General features: G+C 38.7%; 1 protein-coding gene across 2 annotated transcripts in view; it reads right to left on the minus strand.

Moving 5' to 3' along the window:
- IMMP2L (inner mitochondrial membrane peptidase subunit 2) overlaps window positions 1-20,320 on the minus strand; it is a 1,735,376-nt gene that overhangs the window by 812,069 nt on the left and 902,987 nt on the right. The gene's annotated exons all lie outside the window — the stretch shown is intronic.

Genomic DNA, 20,320 nt, shown 5'->3' on the forward strand with positions numbered 1-20,320 from the left:
ACACATAGAAATCAAATGTACATATTACAAATAAAAAACAAAAAAAAACTAGAGCTCCACCATATTTTTACCGTCCAGCCAAGGTAAACACACAGCGGCGGCCCGGTATTCACAGGCTGGGGAAAGCAAGGGCCAGGGTTAATTCCCATCCCCTCCCGCAGCCGAGAATATCAGCCCGCAGCTGCCCCAGGACGGTCGCAGCCATTATGAGACAGTCCCAGAGTGTCCCCAGCTCTTCCAGATTGCCATGATGCAGTGGTAATCAGGGTAATAACGAGTTAATGGCAGCGGATCGCTGCCACTTAGTCCTGGCTTAATCATGGCAGCGTCTATTAGACAGCTTACATGATTAACCTGTAAGTAAAGTGAATAAACACACATGCCACGAAAAATCCTTTATTTTAAATAAAATAGCAAAAAAGCCTCTCTTTCACCACTTTATTAACCCCTCCCAACACACAGCTCCGGCGTAATCCACACAGGTCCCACGACGCTTGCAGACTGCTGCAGCCCGCGTCTGACACACAGTACTTAATGCAGCCTTGTAACGAGACTGCAGGGGTAACCACATGTCATTTCTCACGGTCGGTAATGTGAACACATTACCGCTTGTGAGAACTGCAGTGTGTCCTCACAGGGAATCTATCTATTGATTGATCTGTCCTCTATCTATTGATTATCTATCCCTCTATCTATCAATCTATCCCTCTATCTATCCCTCTATCTATTTATCTATCCATTATCTATCTCCCTCTATCTTTCTATATCAGAAGGAAATGACCTTTTTTTTTCTTTTTCTAATGTGCTTTATTGCATTGAATGCATTTAAACACATGTACCAACCTGCGGAAAAAACGCACCAAAACGCATGCGGATTTCGGTGCATTTTTTGCGTTTTTTTTTCAGCAGGTGCGGAAATCTTTCAGCGCCTGGGGAATTTTTTTAAGAAGATTCCATTTTCTAGTGCGCACAAGGCCTTAAACTTAACTTCTTTTGGCCCTGTTTAGGTTAAAGCTATGCCAAATTTATCTAGCTGGCTGAATAATTTGCAGATTTTAACAGACATGTTAGATGCGGTTATCACGATTATGAGACCACTCATTGTAGATCAATGTTTTGCACCAAAATATTAGCACAATTTCTTCAAATTTTATCCTCTTATTGATTTATGATGTGCTATGCATGTCATAAGTCTTCTCCTTTCCTTTGCTGCGGGCTCGCACGGACGCTGGTAGAGGGATATGCTAATCTAATCCCTCATCAGCATATTCTTGATGCAAACATGGGTCACTGATGGGTTGTTATTACAGCCAGGGGTCAGCTGGTGACCCCTGTGTTCATCATCTCAGTACCCAGTACTCCTGGGAAAACTAGCCTGTGGCTGGTGTTCATAGGAGACTGATTTCAATGCTATGAAATTACTGTATATACAGAAGAACAGGTGATCAGATCATTGCAGATTGAAGTCGCTGAAGAGGATTGGTAAATAGATTAAAAAGTAGAAAAAAAAGTTTTTGAAAAAAAGTTAAAATCACCACACTTTTACCACACTTAAAGAACTAAGAAAAAATTAATACACATTTGTTATTGCTACATTAATAAAATATAAAAAATAAATTAATCCGATCTGTAAAAAGCATAACAAGAAAAAAAGTCAAAATGCCAGAAAAAAAAATGTAATGATAGGTGATCAAAACATTGTATATAACCCAAAATAATAACAGTAAAAACATCAACTCGAGTCGCAAAAAAACAAGACCTTGGGTCACAAAAAACAAGACCTCACACCTATATTCCTAAAATTGGAAAGGTTATGGCTCTTGGAATGTCACGATACAAGATTTTTTTTTTTCGAAATTTCAGATTTTTTTTCCAACACTTAAATTAAACAAAAATTATACATGTTCAGTATGTACATAATCATACTGATATGGAGAGTCATACTGACAGGCCAGTTTAATGGAAAAATAAACAATGTAAATAAAAACACAAAGCTATTGTATATTTTCACTTTTTTTGCACTCTTGGAAATTTTTTTCTCGCTTACAATTACATCTTAAGAAAAAACAGATGGTGTCATTGAAAACTACAACTCATCAAACAACAATAAAGGTCCCAACATGCTATATCACTGAAAAAATAAAAAAGTTATGGCTCTTGGAATAAGGGGAGGAAAAAATGAAAAACAACAATAATCGCCCAATCCCTAAGAGGCTAAGCCATGTCTCCTTTTCCAGGCACTCGTCTTAACTAATGGAGTGCAAATAGTGATTAAATCTAATAATAAATCAGTCGCAATAGATGTGCACCATATTTTGGTGTAAATCAAGTCAGTGTTCTTGTGGTAATATTTTTCAATATACAATACCTATTGCACGGTTTTAAGCCTGGATATCTTTATCCATGATTGCTGGGGCCATATGGAATATGCACATGAAGTGGGGAATACATCAATGTTTTCTGGGGGCTCTATCCTGATCCTGGCTCTATTGTGTGTGATATGAGGACTCACAAGTTTGCTGTCATATAGTCACTGCAGACTTATAGATTTAAACCAGACAACCACTTTAAATCAACATCGTTACATAGTTACTTACTTAGGTTGAAAAAAGACCTAAGGCGGACTTTACACGCTGCGACATCGCTAGCAATTGCTATCGATGTCGAGCGCGATAGCACCCCACCCTGTCGTACATGCGATATCTGGTGTTTGCTGCCGTAGCGAACATTATTGCTATGGCAGCTTCACACGCACATACCTGGTAGGCGACGTTGCTGTGACCGCCGAACAATCCCTCCTTCAAAGGGGAGGTGCGTTTGGCGTCACAGCGATGTCACCGCGACATCACTAAGCGGCCGGCCAATAGAAGCCGAGGGGCGGAGATAGCGGGACATAACATGCCGCCCACCTTTCCCTTCCGCATTGCCGGTGGATGCAGGTAAGAAGATGTTTGTCGTTCCTGCGGTTTCACACACAGTGATGTGTGATGCTGCAGGAACGACAAACAACATCTTATCTGCAGCAGTAACGACATTATGGAAATGAACGACGTTGCACAGATCAGCGATTTTTTACGCTTTTGCGCTCGTTCGTCGCACCTAGGATTTACACATTGCGATGTCGCTACCAACGCCGGATGTGCGTCACTATCGACGTGATCCCAACGATATATTGGTAGCGATGTCGCAACGTGTAAAGCCCGCCTAAGTCCATCTAGTTCAACCTTCCTCCACCAATTCTACATTTTGTCCCTAAGTCACTTATAACCAACAATGTTGTGTGCACTAAGGAAATCATCCAGCCCTTTTTTTAAAAGCTGTTATAGTATCTGTCATTACTACCTCTTGTGGTAGGGCATTCCACAGTCTGTCTGCTGTAACTGTAAAGAACCCTTTCCTATTTAGCTGCCGGAATCACTTTTCTTCCACTCGCAGTGAGTGCCCCCCAGTCCATAGTATTATCTGTGGAAGGAATAGGTCATGTACCAGTCCTTTACATTGATTACACATGTATTTATACATATAAATGAGATCTCCTCTGAGACGTCTTTTTTCTAAGCTAAACATAAATAAAGGCATTGGACAACTTTTTTAACATGTATCAATGTTTTTTGTTTTTCTTTTAAATGATGAGGCTTCAGAGATGTGCAACTGTTTAACAATATTTTTAAGCAATTTTTATTATAGATGCCAGTTTTGACAAATGTGGCTGCATGGGGAACAGATGAGGAAACCCCTATGAACTAAACCTGTGCTGACAAACTCCAGGTTTTCTAAGAAATGTAATAAAATAAATAAAAATACACATTTAAATATTAAACATTTTTCTCAATACCTTTAATTAGAAAAACGTATTCTTTATCTACTGTTAAAAGAAAAAGGATTTGGTACCATGTTAGCCAGTTGAAAAATGATTGATTGCTCTCAGTGAGAGAAACAAAATTAAAATTTTGTAGTTGTGATACCTTTTAATGGCTAACTAAAATAAAAAGAAAATATGATGTTATAAAGCAAGCTTTCGAGACATCTCAGGTCTCTTCCTCAGGCATGGTATGACAAAATATCTGAAGAAACACAAATATATATGCAAACAGAGCAGAGGGATGGCAGAATAAAAGTGCATTTAAATAACAATCACTGAGCTTGGAAAGTGAATCCTTAATTAGCTTTGATTAGTGGTGTGAGTTTTATTGTCCTATTGGGGGCCTCTATGTTGGAGAAACAGGACAGAGACTGAGAGCAAGGATGAGATCTCACCGGCACACAATTACAGACAAAAAAATCCATTTACCTGTGGCCAAACATTTCTGTGCTCCAGGACACAACATAAACCACCTGAAAGTTGTCATATTAAAAGGCAACTTCAGATCACAGAGCCATCGCAGGGTCTGGGAATACAAATTCATCACAATGTTTAACTCTGTGGACACAGGACTCTACCTCTCAGAAGGATTTATGACTCATTACAAAATCTGAGAGGTCAGCTCCAGAGACTAGGAGGGCACCAGGCATCTGATCCTACATGGATATTGGGACAATAAAACTCACACCACAAATCAAAGCTAATTAAGGATTTACTTTCCAAGCTCAGTATTTGTTTATTTAAATGTCCTTTTACTATGCATCACTCTGCACTGTTTTGTGTATATATTTGTGTTTCTTCAGATATTTTGTCATACCATGCCTGAGGAAGAGACCTGAGATGTCTCGAAAGCTTGCTTTATAACATCATATTTTATTTTTATTTTAGTTAGCCATTAAAAGGTATCACAACTACAAAATTTTAATTTTGTTTCTCTCACTGAGAGCAATCAATCCTTTATCTACTGCACTCAGGATTTTAAACATTGCAACTGCAAGGACGTGCATTAGGATGGGCTGCTTGAAGCACAAAACACATGCACTAAAACGGTCAGGCTGACTGAGATGGATGTTTATTATCAGTCAGCTAAAAAAACGTGTTTATCTTCTACTTTATGACACTGTTCAGCTTCCTGTCAGGTTGACTGAACAGATGAATGTGTGTTCACGATGCCTGAATGTCTGACCAGACGCTGCTCTCATGGGATCTCTGCCTCAAGATTCATACAGTCTGACCTACTACATTTCCTCTAAACTCTAGGATGGGTTGTGATGGATGGTAGTTGCCATCTTGGAATCCTGACAAAGTTCAGTAGAAAAAGCAGACCTTTCTGTTATATAAAGGTATTTAAAAAAAATGTTTAATACTTAAATGTGTATAATTTATTTTAATTTCTCATGAAACCTCTTTAAGTAAATAGACTGGGGTTCATGTGAATGGCCACCGTGTGTTACTCTACTTACCTCAGTGTGTAGCATTCACTATAGTATTCAAAAATAGTGATACAGCCAATGGCCAATAAGTCCAGATATAAAATGGATTACCACTTGTAACTTTAGGCTTCTCTTAGATCATTATGGCACTATGGTTTTCTTAGACAGAGAGACAAAGATAAAAGATGGAAGTTTTTGCCAAAGTCAAACACATCAGAGCGTTTTCACTAAAAATCAGAGCACACACCAACCAGTGTTACAAGGATAGATAATGAAGGTGAATAGCAGCAAGGAAAATATTCTAATAAAAGAGTAGCATGGACCTGGGAGCAGTACGTACTTTCACTCCATAACAATGAACATGGTATATGCTCAGAGCAGATATGCATTTTGTGAGATATCGCATAACAAGGGGTCAAATGCCGCAACTGCAAAAGTAAGGAACAATCTAGCGGACTCTTTTCAGGTATGTGATTTTACCAGGAATGTGATTTTTTTAACTGAAAAAGAAGAAAGATTTCTCTGAAATGCGTAGAAATAAAGTAATCGAAAAGAGTTTCTTGAATGCTCCTTACTTCAACAGTGTGGCATTGACCCCTTCTTATGCGATTTATCTGGTTCAATGTGGGGCTGAAGCCACCGGGTTGACATGTGCATCTAGTGGTTGTGATTCTCACAACCCATCAAGGTGAGCACCCTCAGTGTTGTTCTTCCATAACACCTCTCAGATAAGACCCTATTTGTACTCCTTTTGTCTTCCAGTTTATTTATAACTTCCATTCTGTGGAGAGACATAGCACCACTAGTTATTTTGGGATGTGGTAGCGACTTTTTACAGATAGTCATTTTAGCATACAATTTGTATATCTTTTTTCATTGTATTAGCCCTTTCCTTTTTGATTTTTTAATTATTCATATTTAGAATTTGGTTTATTTATTTTTTACCTGTAGTATATTAAAATAAAAAGAAAGGGTAATCTTTCATTATAGGTACTCTTTAAATGTAAAATTGATAGCACAGCATATCACAACTAATAGGATTATAAATGTTTGCGACAATAAAAAGTTTTAAGATTTAAAGTTCTGACGGTTTTCCACTTCCTGAGGATATTAGTCCAAGACCTCACACGTATTACACATTGGCTAAACCTTCAATTCCATTAACATTGTACATCTATATTTAACATTGAGTGAAGGTCATTCTGTACAATAATAATAAATGATACATGCTCCAGCTAGCTAAGTAAGCAAATTTAATCAATTTAATGTGCTAATTTCTGCATAGTTTGCTCTTGTGAGAATTTAATAGTTAAGACGACGAGTAACAGTGCTGCATATTAAAATTAGATAAATAACCTTATTTATGACTGTCTCTGGCATTTCTTCTATAACAATGATTTTACCTCTACATACAATATGATCTGTATTAATTAGAAAAGTGCTAAAAACCTATTAGATTGGTTGTCTAGCAGATAAAAAATAATTTTCCATTTTTTCTATAATGTAATAGGTTTTAACTTAATAATAGATTGCATTAATACAATTTCCATTACATGGTTTTTCCCCACAAAGTACATTTAATAGATCCTGCAGTAAAAATAAGTTTCACAAATGGATGTGTTAAAAAATGTTCTTGTGGTGAGATAATCTTATATATGTGTCCCTGCTATGTAATGTGTAATGGCCGTGTCTGACCATACAGGGACATGGTCTGATCATATCACAGCTCCTGGGCAGGTGAGGAAGCAAAAGAGTATACAGACATTACAGCATGGGATAGCAGATGTTTCTTTTTGTGAGGTAAAACATTTGTTTGCTTGTTTATAAACATAATCCACCTAAAACAAAGTATGAAAGATGACAAGGTATAAACCCGGTTCTAGCCTATTTCTAACAGTAAAACATGACTTGATGTCAGGCTAAGGTTTTAATACTAGTGACAGGATAGGACTGTCTTGACGGATCTGACGGATGACGCGCACGACAGGCGACGGGCTCGCGTGGTGTGCATCATGGGGCGGGGCGCGCCCACAACACCTGACCGGGTGCGCGCAGCTGTGCCGAATCACGGGATCTACAAAAGGTGCGATCACAACATTTCACACAAGCCTCCTGACGAAACCAGAGCGGTGAAACGCGCATAGAGGTATAGGTCACGGCCTCCAGCCACGTGGTGACTATGAATGACTACTGACATGACTTCAGGTATGGACTAGAGATAGGTAACACATGTATATGGAGGGTGAACAACTTTTTACATCAGTATGTGTACTGTTTGAAATCCAATGGTGGCATGCATGTTATCTAAGGTCAAGGTATATACTATCTCACTACAATTGAAGAATTGATCCCTTTTGAGTTATAGGGAGATCACCAGAGGTCCGCATATGGATGCATACATACATGCATGTTAATGGATTAGGACCTATATATAATTTAGCACTGCTAGTTGAACCACATTAGGTTACTTATCCTGACTTTGCAAGTCTGCAGAGTAAATAGTATCCATTTGTGGTCTTAGTGTGACTTATAGTCATTATATTTACAAATCCATCATATATCTCTATATAAAAGGGTCTCATTGGATATCTACATGTGGATATATACTGGTATGATAACAATATTATATATGTACTAACTCCTTCATAAATGTCCATACTTCTATCCATACTGGGGTCTGATAAATGATATATTATTGTTGGTCACCATCTGTTTGGAGATCATCACCTTATTAATGTATGTGCGGCTATACTATCTTCCCCCATTTTTCACAAAACTGTTGTCCTATTTCTATTTTGAACTAATATGATGATATAATGTATTATGTGTATAAATAAAAATCATTTTCACTTTTGATAAACAAATCTTGGATTCCTGTATAATTATTGTAGAGGATAGGACAGTCTTGACTGGTTACAGCTTGTCACAGTGGAATGTTTTTTACTCTTTTTTGATCAAGGCTACATAATCTAAGCACCCTATATTATTTACAATACTATTGTTCTTTAATTATTATAAGGTATATGTTCATTTTTTTGTTTTTTCTTCATGTATTGTGTGTGAAATGGCTACTTTGTGAATCTGCTCGTATATGCCAACTTTTGCTCCAGCTCAATTCTTTGGTTTTGCTGTAGTGCTTTGTGGACCCCTTTGAGCTAGGCATTTAGCTATTTAGCTTCCCATTGACAGGTGGCTGAACTTTTGAAGCTAGAGATGAACAAACCCAAAAAAGTTTCAAAAAAATTAGTCTTCAAGTTCAGTTTGGTGCTTTACGTATGCAAACTACTCAAGTGAGCATCAATGTGCTTGGGAATGCTCACTGCTTGGCCCAGTGCAAGCTGCATGCAGTGTCTGAATGGCTTGCACTGGGAGTAAAATCAGTGTTATCGGATGTCATGTGTACAAAAAAAAGAAAAAACTCTCCCTACCCGGAAGTGTTTTGTATATGACTGGCTGTATGTGGACGGAGAGCCGAACTGCCCAATCAGTGACTTCCAATGGGTTCAGTTCAAGTCTGAGTTGAACTTTATCCAAAGTCCGACTTCACTGAACCTCAACGGGTCTGCTAAGCTTTAGCTGAAGTACCTGTCCTGCTTTCCCCTTATTCACATTGCGGTTGGCTGACACAAGGTAAGGTTATAATATGAGAGACAGGGAAAGGCCATCCCAACTGGGATAGTGAAAAAAGTGTAGATTATATTTTGGCAAAAAACTTTTTTTTTCTCTTATTGTTCAAAAATTAAATATAAGCCTAGCTACATCATTTATTAGGCAGGTAACCGGGTGTGTAACAGGTAAAGATTACGTGTTTTGGGGCAAATTTACGCCTTCCTCATGATGCATCCACCTGGTTACCTGCCTAATATGTGATGTAGTTATTTTTATTTTTAACTTTTGAACAATAAAAGAAAAAAAAAATTTGCCGAAAAATAATCTACAATTTTTCCACTATATCCATCCGCTGGATTCTGCTCCTGCTTTATACTAATATGTGCAGCTGGCTCCCACCCTCCTCCGTGTGGACTCTCACATAAGGCTACAGTTCACTGGAAACTATATGGTAAGCTGACAACAAAAAAAAACCCTATTTTTATTTTGTGCATAGTTTCAGCTTGGAACAATTCATTTCTCCTCTAAAAAAGGGGTTTACTTTCTCTACAGCTCAGCATCATGATGTACTATCGCACAGAAAGAAAAAACCCTAAGTGTAGATGCTTGACTTATATTCAGCTGTAGTTGTATGCCAAAGCTGTAAAGCAGCACTAGTTGTAGGGCAGTGGCGCTGAACATACAAGACCCTGTTATCAGAAACATTAAGCTACTATGGACAGTAATGTAGAAATAAAGAGCTATTCCAATCCCAAACTTTTATGACTATTAGGCTATGTGCCCACGGGAGATATAACCTGCGGTTTTATCTGCGGAAAATCTGCAGATTTTCTGGATTTTCCAGATAAATCTGCAGGTTTCAACATGCACAGACACTCCCCATGTTATCCTATGGGACATGGGGAGTGCTGTGTCCATGCTGCGGATACATGCAGCTGCGGAACATGCTGCGGATGTCCCGCAACCACACATAATTGCATGTCAATTCTTTCTGCGGAATTACCTGCGGAAATCCCGGCTCTGCACTACGGAGATAGAGGCTAGGACTTCCGCAGGTAATCCGCTTGAATGTCAGCAGGTTTACCACAGCTATTTCGCTGTACTACTGCAGCTAAAAATAGCTGCGGATTCCGGCGAGCAGCTGCGGGAAACCTGCAGGTGCGAGCTCCCATGGTCACATAGCCTTACGGGGCAAACACTGTCTTGGCTCTGACCACTGGAGGTGGAGCTCCAAAAACAACTGAAAGTGGCTGAGGTGCACTGTATCACTAACCCACATAGAAATAAATCAAGGCTACGAAAACAGTGTAGGAAAGCAAAGTATGTAGTTTACATAATTCGCTGTGCTATGCCCTTTCCGTAGTTGTGACAAAAACAGTATAGCTTAGACAATATGTTTTATTTCATGGTTAAACCCCCAGTGGTAAGAGTCTGTTAGGAATTAACCCCATGTCAGTGAAGGAAATGTGAGATGAGAATTATCCTTTTATAAAAAATAATCAAATTTCTCTTTATGCAACGTTCTGATATATGTAGGTTCAACTAAAGTAAGACTCTAAAAAGTGGTAATGGTGATGCATAAGGATAGTGAGATAACTCTGTGGACATACTTGCACATAAGGATAGATTTTCTCATACCCCATACACATAAAGCAATGATATGGATATTGGTTTAGGGGTGCTTCACACACAGCGAGCTCGCTGCCGAGATCGCTGCTGAGTCACGCTTTTTGTGACGCAGCAGTGACCTCATTAGCGATCTCGCTGTGTGTGACACTGAGCAGCGATCTGGCCCCTGCTGCGAGATCGCTGCTCGTTACACACAGCCCTGGTTCGTTTTCTTCAAAGCCGCTCTCCTGCTGTGACACACAGATCGCTGTGTGTGACAGCAAGAGAGCGACAAATGAAGCGAGCAGGGAGCAGGAGCCGGCGTCTGACAGCTGAGGTAAGCTGTATCCAAGATAAACATCGGGTAACCAAGGTGGTTACCCGATATTTACCTTAGTTACCAGCATCTGCAGCTCTCACGCTGCCTGTGCTGCCGGCTCCGGCTCTCTGCACATGTAGCTGCTGTACACATCGGGTTAATTAACCCGATGTGTACAGCAGCTAGGAGAGCAAGGAGCCAGCGCTAAGCAGTGTGCGCGGCTCCCTGCTCTCTGCACATGTAGCTGCATTACACATCGGGTTAATTAACCCGATGTGTACTGTAGCTATGGTAGGAGAGCAAGGAGCCAGCGCTCAGTGTGCGCGGCTCCCTGCTCCCTGCACACACAGCTGTGCGCTGGTAACTAATGTAAACATCGGGTAACCATACCCGATGTTTACCTTAGTTACCAGTCTCCGCAGCTTCCAGACGGCAGCTCCGTGCAAGCGCAGCGTCGCTTGCACGTCGCTGCTGGCTGGGGGCTGTTCACTGGTCGCTGGTGAGATCTGCCTGTTTGACAGCTCACCAGCGACCATGTAGCGATGCAGCAGCGATCCTGACCAGGTCAGATCGCTGGTCGGATCGCTGCTGCATCGCTAAGTGTGAAGGTACCCTTAGTCCAGTTGCCATGTTTGAATAATTACGCAAATTGTTTGGACAGATATGGTTTGGCTGATTAAACAAAGCTTATAGTAGCAGTTTAATACTTGCATGTTGATTGCAGGTTTATTTTCAAACAAATTAGTTCATTTTTTAAGTATTCGATTAGAAATGACAGTCTGTATTGTTGAAAGAGAGATAGACCGTACAAAGCTTTTCTGGCATTTGGATAGAACTGTGCCGCTGCTCCCTGCTCAGCTGTTATGTCATGTCTGGTGTTGTAAGACTTGGAAAATAGCAACATTCAATCCTTGAAGCAAAATTTCCTCCTCTCTCAGTTATTGCATAGGAAAATTATGTTGACAGAAGGATCAAACTGTTTGCCCTCAAGTGCCATTACGAATGGAGAGTGGCAGAAAAAAAATGCAACTTAGATTGGATTACTAGGAAAGCTAGCATACCATTCTTTAGCCAATATCAAAAGACGGGGCTATTTACATATAAATAGCTAGAAAATTCCAATACACAATTTACTCTAAAACACTGAATGGGTAATTTGGGAGATGGCAGGCAAAAACAAATCCAAATTTAATTTTGCTGATTACAAAAAAAGTTTTAACTAGACCTAGAAAATATCAGTGTAGAGCAGGTAAAATGCCCTTTATATAAAATAGAATTTTAATGTATTGCAGTAAAATTAAACCTTATCCCAAGTACTGTGTCAACAGAATAGCAACAAGCCTAGACACAAAGCTTTTCCTATGGCTCGTCCTAAGTCACAATTTACTGCAAGGCTATTTGGATGTCCTTTTTTTTACGCACCACTCCAGTGGGCTTTGCTTTCAACAGTAAAGTGGCACCTTAACTGTAAGACCCCTGTCAATTACTCAGCCTCTGGCGTGTTCACCTTTTACTGACATCGCTCAGGTCCTGCAACACCATCTTGAGCCATAATTTTTGACTGGCCAGAAGTCAGAAATTACGTCACAGGCTCTCAATGCATCTCTATGAGAGCAAGAATGAGGCTCTCATTGAGATGCATTGACTTGTGATATACGGCGCGCTCCATGAAACACTGGTGAAATCACATATTGGTGAGACCAACCGGAGAGATGGAGATAGAAGATGAAGCCACCGAATGGTGAGTATCAAGACAGGGAGCAGGGGACTTACAGTTAGGCTGAGGCCACACGATCATTAATGCGAGTGAATCGCATGGAACTCGACTCCCGCTCTGCTGGAGTGTAAGCTGAGTATCATGCAATTATCATAACACTGTGCTGTGATCCTGTGATCGCAGCACAGCCGCAGAGGACATGGCGGGCGCTATGTAAGAGAGGGAGGGATTAATCTCCCCATCTCCTCCATTATCAGCTGATACAATTCTTGCATTGCACTCATATTACACCCATCTGAGTCTAAAAGCAAAATTATTAGGGATGATCGAATACCTCAAATATTGGGAATAGGTCGCTGCTATTCGACTATTTGCAAATATTCAATGCGCAATGTAAGTCTATGGGAAACCCAAATAACTATTTGGAACTATTCGAGCTTCCCATAGACTTACATTGCGCATCAAATATTCGCATAGCGGCGACCTATTCGTCGGATATTCGCAAAGCCAAATATTTGAGGTATTCGATCATCCCTAAAAATTATCTATGTATGTCTTTGGGTCCAAGAAAAATAGGTAAAGATTGCCATCCATGAGAAAAACATTTGTCAATTTTAAGAATTGTAATCAGTATAAGTTTAGTGCATTTTTTTCAGGTGAGAAAATAACTGATGAAACATAGATTTGAAAAATTAAAACATGGACCAAATACTGATGAAAATGTGATCCAAAACACTGATTAAAAATAATTTGTGTTTTTACACGCAAGAAAATCACAGATGTCTGAATGAGGCGTTAAAATAATAAAAAAAATAGCCTGCCTTTCAAATAAATCAGCAGTTTTTACAGGTGCAATGATTTAACAGTCTAACACACTTAGGAAAACTTTGGCACTAACATGTTATGGGGTTGCCAAACTATATATAGCTTAACCCCTTAATGATGGAGCCAAGTTTGACATTAATAAATAAGCCACATTTTAGAAATCTGACCAGTGTCCCTTTATGAGGTAATAAAACTGGAAAGCTTCAACAGATCCCAGTGATTATAAAATTATTTTTTCATGATATATTATACTTCATGATAGTGGTAAATATAATGTGATATTTTTAAAGTTAATTTGTGAAAAAAAATCCGAAATTTCTCAAAAACTTAGAAAATGTCAATTTTCAAACTTATTTTTTATGCCCTTAAACCGGAGTTATGTCACACAAAATAGTTAATAACTAAATAGAGTGGTACCTCGGTTTTCGTTGATCTCGGTTATTTTTGGTTTTGGTTTTTGTTGATTTTTTTTCCACTAAAAATTTGCCTCGGTTTTTGTTAAAGCCTAGGTTTTTGTCTGTTTTTGTCTGCATGCCCACGTGACTATGCTGCTATTTTTGTAACAACAAAGCATTTTCCTGCTCTGTGTGGCATTATTTGAGTGTCAACCCGCTTGTTAGTTTCAAAATGTATGTAAGAAATGTAAGATAAAATGTATTTATTCATTACATTAGTATTTTATATTCATTTAATATTTCTTTTATATTCATTTCTTATTGTTTTTAGTATTAACTATCTTTATTCTTTATAAAATGTCTATTTTTGTATGTATTTTAAAGTGTCTAAAACTGATAAATTAGATTTACATTGACTCCTATGGAGAAAAATTGCTTCGGTTTTAGTCGGTTTCGGTTTTCAGTGATTGTATTCAGACGGATTATCAATGAAAACCGAGGTAACACTGTAATCAGTTATACCGCACGAAGAAAAGCATAACAAATAAATGTTTATTTTGCCCCCAAAGATTGCAGTAAGTTTGGCTCACATTTATCCTGTGCTCTACGATGAGCGCTTATCCATGTAAAGCTTAGGTTTCCATGTAAAGCTCTGAAATATGCAATTCAGACGGAACCCCCAATGAAAAATTCCCTATAATGAGGTAGATAGAAACACTTTGTACTCTTTCTGGCCTACGATCCAGCTGTGCAATTCATCTTAGGTGTGAATAAAAGTGCAGTCAACCACCTCTTTTATGCAAAACTTAAAAGCTGAATACCACTGAACAGAAGCTACACAGAGTCCAGATTTTCTCTACCGCTTCATTAGTGAATGGATCCCTCGGGGATCTTATCTGAATCATGTATTTTGTAGATTTAGATGAAAACGATGATGTAAATGCTCAGTTTAGAGCACCAGGTACTTGTAAACTGATCCAAAATGTTCTGTACCCCAAAATGCCACCAATAACAGCTTCTACTTAACACACAATAAAACAAGTCCCCACTCAGGTTCATCATCTGTTAACAGAAATATAGGGGGCTTCCACCTTACTGGTAGCACAAAGGCGCTGTAAAAGCGTTATGGCTCCCTCTCAATAGAAATCCCTGCTCCCAAATCCAAATGCCCCCTTTATGTGGAGTCTGCAAACTATTTTAAGGAACTCTGCGCTCCAATTGCAAATAGCATTCCTTCCCTAATGAGTCTCACCATGTGGCAAAAGAGTACTGTATTGTCACAAATGGGGTGTTCTCATGTTCATGAGAAGTTGTGTAACAATGCAGTAATTTGTAGCTCTTTCTCTTGTGAAAATGTAAAATCTGGGGCTAAAACCTCATTTTAGTGCTACAAATGGAATTTTATTTTTTTCTTTACCACCCATTGCTAAAACATTTGTGAAACATATTTGGTGTCAATATGCTGAATACACCACTAGATGATTATATTAAGAGGTATAATTTGTAAGATGGGGTCACTTATGGGGGTTCTGCTGTCCTGAGATCTCAGAGACTCTGCCAATTTGACATAGCACCTGCTACCCATTCCAGCCAAATCTGCACTCCCATATGTCTCGCCTTTCTTTCTGAGCTTTGCACTGCTCAGAAAACTAGTTTTCCTCCTCATATGGGGTATTTCCTTACTCAGTTAAAATTGTGCAACAAATTGTATTCTGCATTTTCTCCTGTTACGCTTCTAAAAATGAAAAATTTGGGGCTAAAACAACATTTTTGTGGAAAAAAAATATAATTTTTTATTTTCTTGGCTTAACGATTTAAAATTTTATAAAGCATCTGGGGTTCAAGGTGCTCACTAAACATCCAGATAAGTTCCCTGAGGGGTCTTGGAAACTTGTGGGAAATCTCCATTGTTTAGGCACATTAGAGGTTCTGCAAATGCGACATGGCATCCGCTATCAATTCTAGCCAATTTTGTGTTCCACAAGTCAAATGAAGAGTGAAGGCAAAAACGCCAACAAGTGCTAAGCATCTCTGGGAACTCCTTCAAGGCTGTTGGAAGACCATTTCCGTTGACTACCTCTTGAAGCTTATCAAGAGAATGCCAAGAGTGTGCAAAGCAGTAATCAAAGCAAAAGGTGGCTACTTTGAAGAACCTAGTAATATAAGACATATTTTCTGTGATTCACACTTTTTTGTTAAGTATTTCATTCCACATGTGTTAATTCATAGTTTTGATGCCTTCAATGTGAATCTATAATTTTCAGAGTCCTGAAAATAAAGCAAACTCTTTGAATGAGAAGTGTGTCCAAACTTTTGGTCTGTACTGTATATATACAGTGCCTTGCGAAAGTATTCGGCCCCTGCGGTCGCTGCAGCAGTGGTTGGTGCACAGTGCCGCACCACAAAGGCTTAGGATAGGGACCCACTCTAGAGGTTCGCCGTGACGTGGCAGTGGGCTTAATACAGTCTGATCAGAATGGTAACTAAGAACCTCACGTTCTATTTAAATTTGTGCCTAGCGGCTTTTAGATCAATGTATTTTTGGGATGTGCGATCCATGTCTTTTTCTCCATTTGTTATAAAAATTGTAATGTTATGGTGAAGAATCAACAACAAGTGGGACACAGTTGTGAAGTTGAACGAAATGTTTTGCTTCTTTTAAACTTTTATAAAAAATAGGGGTGGGGTGAAAAGTGGGGTGTGCAATATTATTCAGCCCCATTAAGTTAATACTTTGTTGCGCCACCTTTTGCTGCAATTACAGTACAAGTCGCTTGGGGTATGTGTCTATCAGTTTTGCACATCGAGAGACTGAAATTCTTGCCCATTCTTCCTTTGCAAACAGCTCGAGCTGAGTGAGGTTGGATGGAGAGCGTTTGTGAACAGCAGTTTTCAGCTCTTTCACAGATTCTCGATTGGCTGAGTTTGCTGCACTGAAAGTAAAGGGGCCGAATAATATTGCACGCCCCAATTTTCAGTTTACAAAAGTTTAAAATCAATAAACAATAAATTTCGTTCAACTTCACAATCGTGTCCCACTTGTTGTTGATTCTTCACCATAATATTAAAATTTTTATCTTTATGTCTGAAGCCTGAAATGTGGGAGAAGGATGATAAATTCAAGGGGGCCAAATACTTTTGCAAGGCACTGTATATATATATATATATATAGATACATATATATATATATATATATATATATATATATATATATATATATATACACACAGTGTATATATAAAATATATATATCTGGTTAATGGTTTTTGTACTTTACACTAAATGCTATGCATGCTGCAGATAGGGCCAGCAGTCATCATCGGGAAAAAATAGGGTGTTGGCAGAACATAAGAAAAAGAAAATAAAACAAACTGTTTAATAAGATAAGGGAAGATAATGCAGGTTCAAATCCCTGATCATAATAGGCAATGAGGACAGCTCACCTTCCCTCAGTGACTGCTGCATATGAAACAGATACCCTCACCACACTATCCCATAGGAATAAAATAAGATGTTTTTTACATTCAAATGGTTGCTATAAAAAATAAATAACTTCAAAACAGCCCTTCACAGCTCTACAACATCTGAGCAGTAGCTCGATGTTTACCCTTTAAACGTGCAGTGAAAGTAAAATTAAGAAAAAAAAAATGGAATCAAAAAATGAAAAAAAGATTCATTTCCATAATTGCATTAAGTTAGTAAAATATAAGGTGATACATTCCCTGGATGTGATTCCTTTTAATTTACTAAATTTATGGAGATTTATACGGTGTCATTTATAAGCAAAGGAAATGTGTCATTGTATTTTATTCTATTGTTTTTTATTTTAAGAAAAATGTATTTTTAAAAGAAGTTTCAGTTTAATTAGTGCACGCTGTCTTTTTTATTAATAATTATTTGTCATCCAGGGCATTGTCATTTGAAACAGCAGCTACAAAACAAGTTTCTACAAAAGACATACACAGGTGTACAACTGCATACACTGGACATAGGAGATAAGGACGCGTGCTGTCTCTACCCTATGTTAGGCTGAGTTCACATGTCCATGCAAAACACACCCGTTTTCCATGCTCTGTGGTGTAGGTGCGTATGTGTGTGCGTGTTTTCGTGTGACATCCGCATAGCACATGGACAGCATGAATTTTTATACTAACTTGTCCATGGTGCGGATATCTCCAGTACTGCTGCTGCTGCTTCCGGTCCGAGGTGCAGTGAATATGCAATGAGCATAAAGAGCCGGGGTAGGAAGCAAGTGACAGCAGTGGCTGAGATAGCAACGCTGGAGAAGGTGAGTATAGAAATTCATTTTATTTCACAGAAATGTGATTTTCTCCGGTACGTGTCACACTGATGTCACACGGATCAAATTTGTGCGGTCCGTGTGACACCCGTGCTGCCAGAAAAAAACGGACATGTCTATGTGTGGAGCACATGAACACATGTATGCTCCACATGGACGCACGGTCCATGGAAAAACACACATGTTTGCACAAACCCATTGATTTTAATGAGTCTATATGTGCCTGTGTCTCCGGTACGTGTGAAAATCGACGTTACACATACCAGAGACATGGATGTGTGAAGGGGGCCTTAGGCTGAGTTTACATGTACGGTAATCATCCAATAGCCGATAGAATGGATCCAGAAGCAACCCGTTGGCAAAAAAGTTGTGCAAACCTAACTTTGTCTGTTTTTAAATGGTCAGCAGGAGCCGTTATTTTTAACATTGGACTCTATAGAAAATTGATCCGTTAACGATTTGCTATTTATCTTCCATTTGAAATGAATCCTGTGATAAAAAAAAGGATCATTTACAAATGAAAGAAAAATGGATGGCTAAATAGCAATTAGTTTAACTGATCCATTTTTCATAGATGCCCATGCAAATGGATCCTGCTGAAATCAGTTATTTAAAAATGGGCAGAAAAGTTCTAACGGATGATTACTGGACGTGTGAACATAATCTTAGAGTTGTATAAGCTGTTAACTTTAACTTTTCAGAGTATAACTGGAGTGGGAGGAATGCTGGCTGCCCAAAATGCTTTCCATGCCCCATTTGTCAGTGAATTTCAAGTTAAGGAAGATATCCAGTATTCAGGTAAAAAGTAAATGTTAGGGTAACTAGTTTACTCTGTTACTGGAATATTGTCATGCTGGAAAAACCAGTCCTCAGAGTTGTGGAACATTGCCTGAGCAGAAGGAAGCAACTGTTTTTCCAGGATAAGCTTGGTTCATATGTCCTTTGCAAAGCTTAATCTGCCCAGCAGGACAATGCGCCATGGCATACAGCTAGGTCAATCAATGTGTGGATGAAGGACCACCACATCAAAACCCTGTCATGGCCCGCTCAATCTCCAGACCTGAACCCCATTGAAAACCTCTGGAATGTAATAAAGAGGAAGATAGAAATAGCAAGTAATAAATATATTATATATATATATATATATATATATACATATATATATATATATATATATATATATATATACTTTCTTAGTATGGATTTCTATAGTGATGGATGCATACTTGGGCATGCATTCGAATGTGTTAGTTCACATACAAGTCTAAGGCTATGTTCACATGTTGCGTTTTTCATGCATTTTGGGGTTTTTTTGCATGACTTTAAGCAAATTAAAAGCTGATTTTTATAGTAGTAAAAGCAATGCAAAAGCTATGAGATTCCAGAAATCTTATGCACACACATACACACTTGCATTTTTTTCATGACTGCAATTGAAAACTGCTGCGTTTTTGCTGCATCTTTTGAAAGAAGCAGCACACCAATTCTTTCAGCATTTTTACAGCTTTTTCTCAGCATTGAAAGCAATGAGAGAGTGCAAAATTCAGCTGCGGTTCTTGCTGATTTTGTGGTGAATGAAACAAACTTTAAACATGTACAAATAACATATCAAAAACGCAGCAAAAAAAGTAGCCAAACCTGCTTTTTGGAAGCAGCTTGTTTACTGCCAAGAGAGCAGGTTTTGCTGCAGAAAAAAGCAGCAAAAAAGCAACATATAAAACATATCATAAGGCTGCATTCACATGCAATGGTCAATCTGTGACTGAAAACCTCAACAGCCTTGTGTTGCTGCGGTCTTTCCACTCTTTCCCAGCACAATCACTTAATCTAGCTGGGAAACTGCTGTCGCGCCTTCAAGACTATGGGGCCAATCATAACAACCTGTGGTTTACACGGGTAAAAAAGCTTTTTCACTGCAAAATAGTGATTGTGCCGAAAAACTTTAGAAAGATCATAGCAACACAGGACTGTTGTGGTTTCCAGCAGCAGCATGACCACTTCATGTGAACACAACCTAAGGTTTAAGGTAAATCACATTCCTAAAATACAGTGTGAACATAGTCATACCATGATTTTGGCTATTATGTCAGAGTGAGGTCAGACGAGCTGAGGTAGCCACTTCCTCACAGTCGCAGCATCAAAATAGATTAGAAATAAAAGCATGTAAAGCAGTCACTTCTTGCTAATGGTCAGTCAGCTGTGCACATACCATACCATTAACAATAATTACTCAATTCCCATTTTAATTCACA

Source organism: Anomaloglossus baeobatrachus, chromosome 4, assembly GCF_048569485.1.
Source record: "Anomaloglossus baeobatrachus isolate aAnoBae1 chromosome 4, aAnoBae1.hap1, whole genome shotgun sequence".
Taxonomy (NCBI): domain Eukaryota; kingdom Metazoa; phylum Chordata; class Amphibia; order Anura; family Aromobatidae; genus Anomaloglossus; species Anomaloglossus baeobatrachus.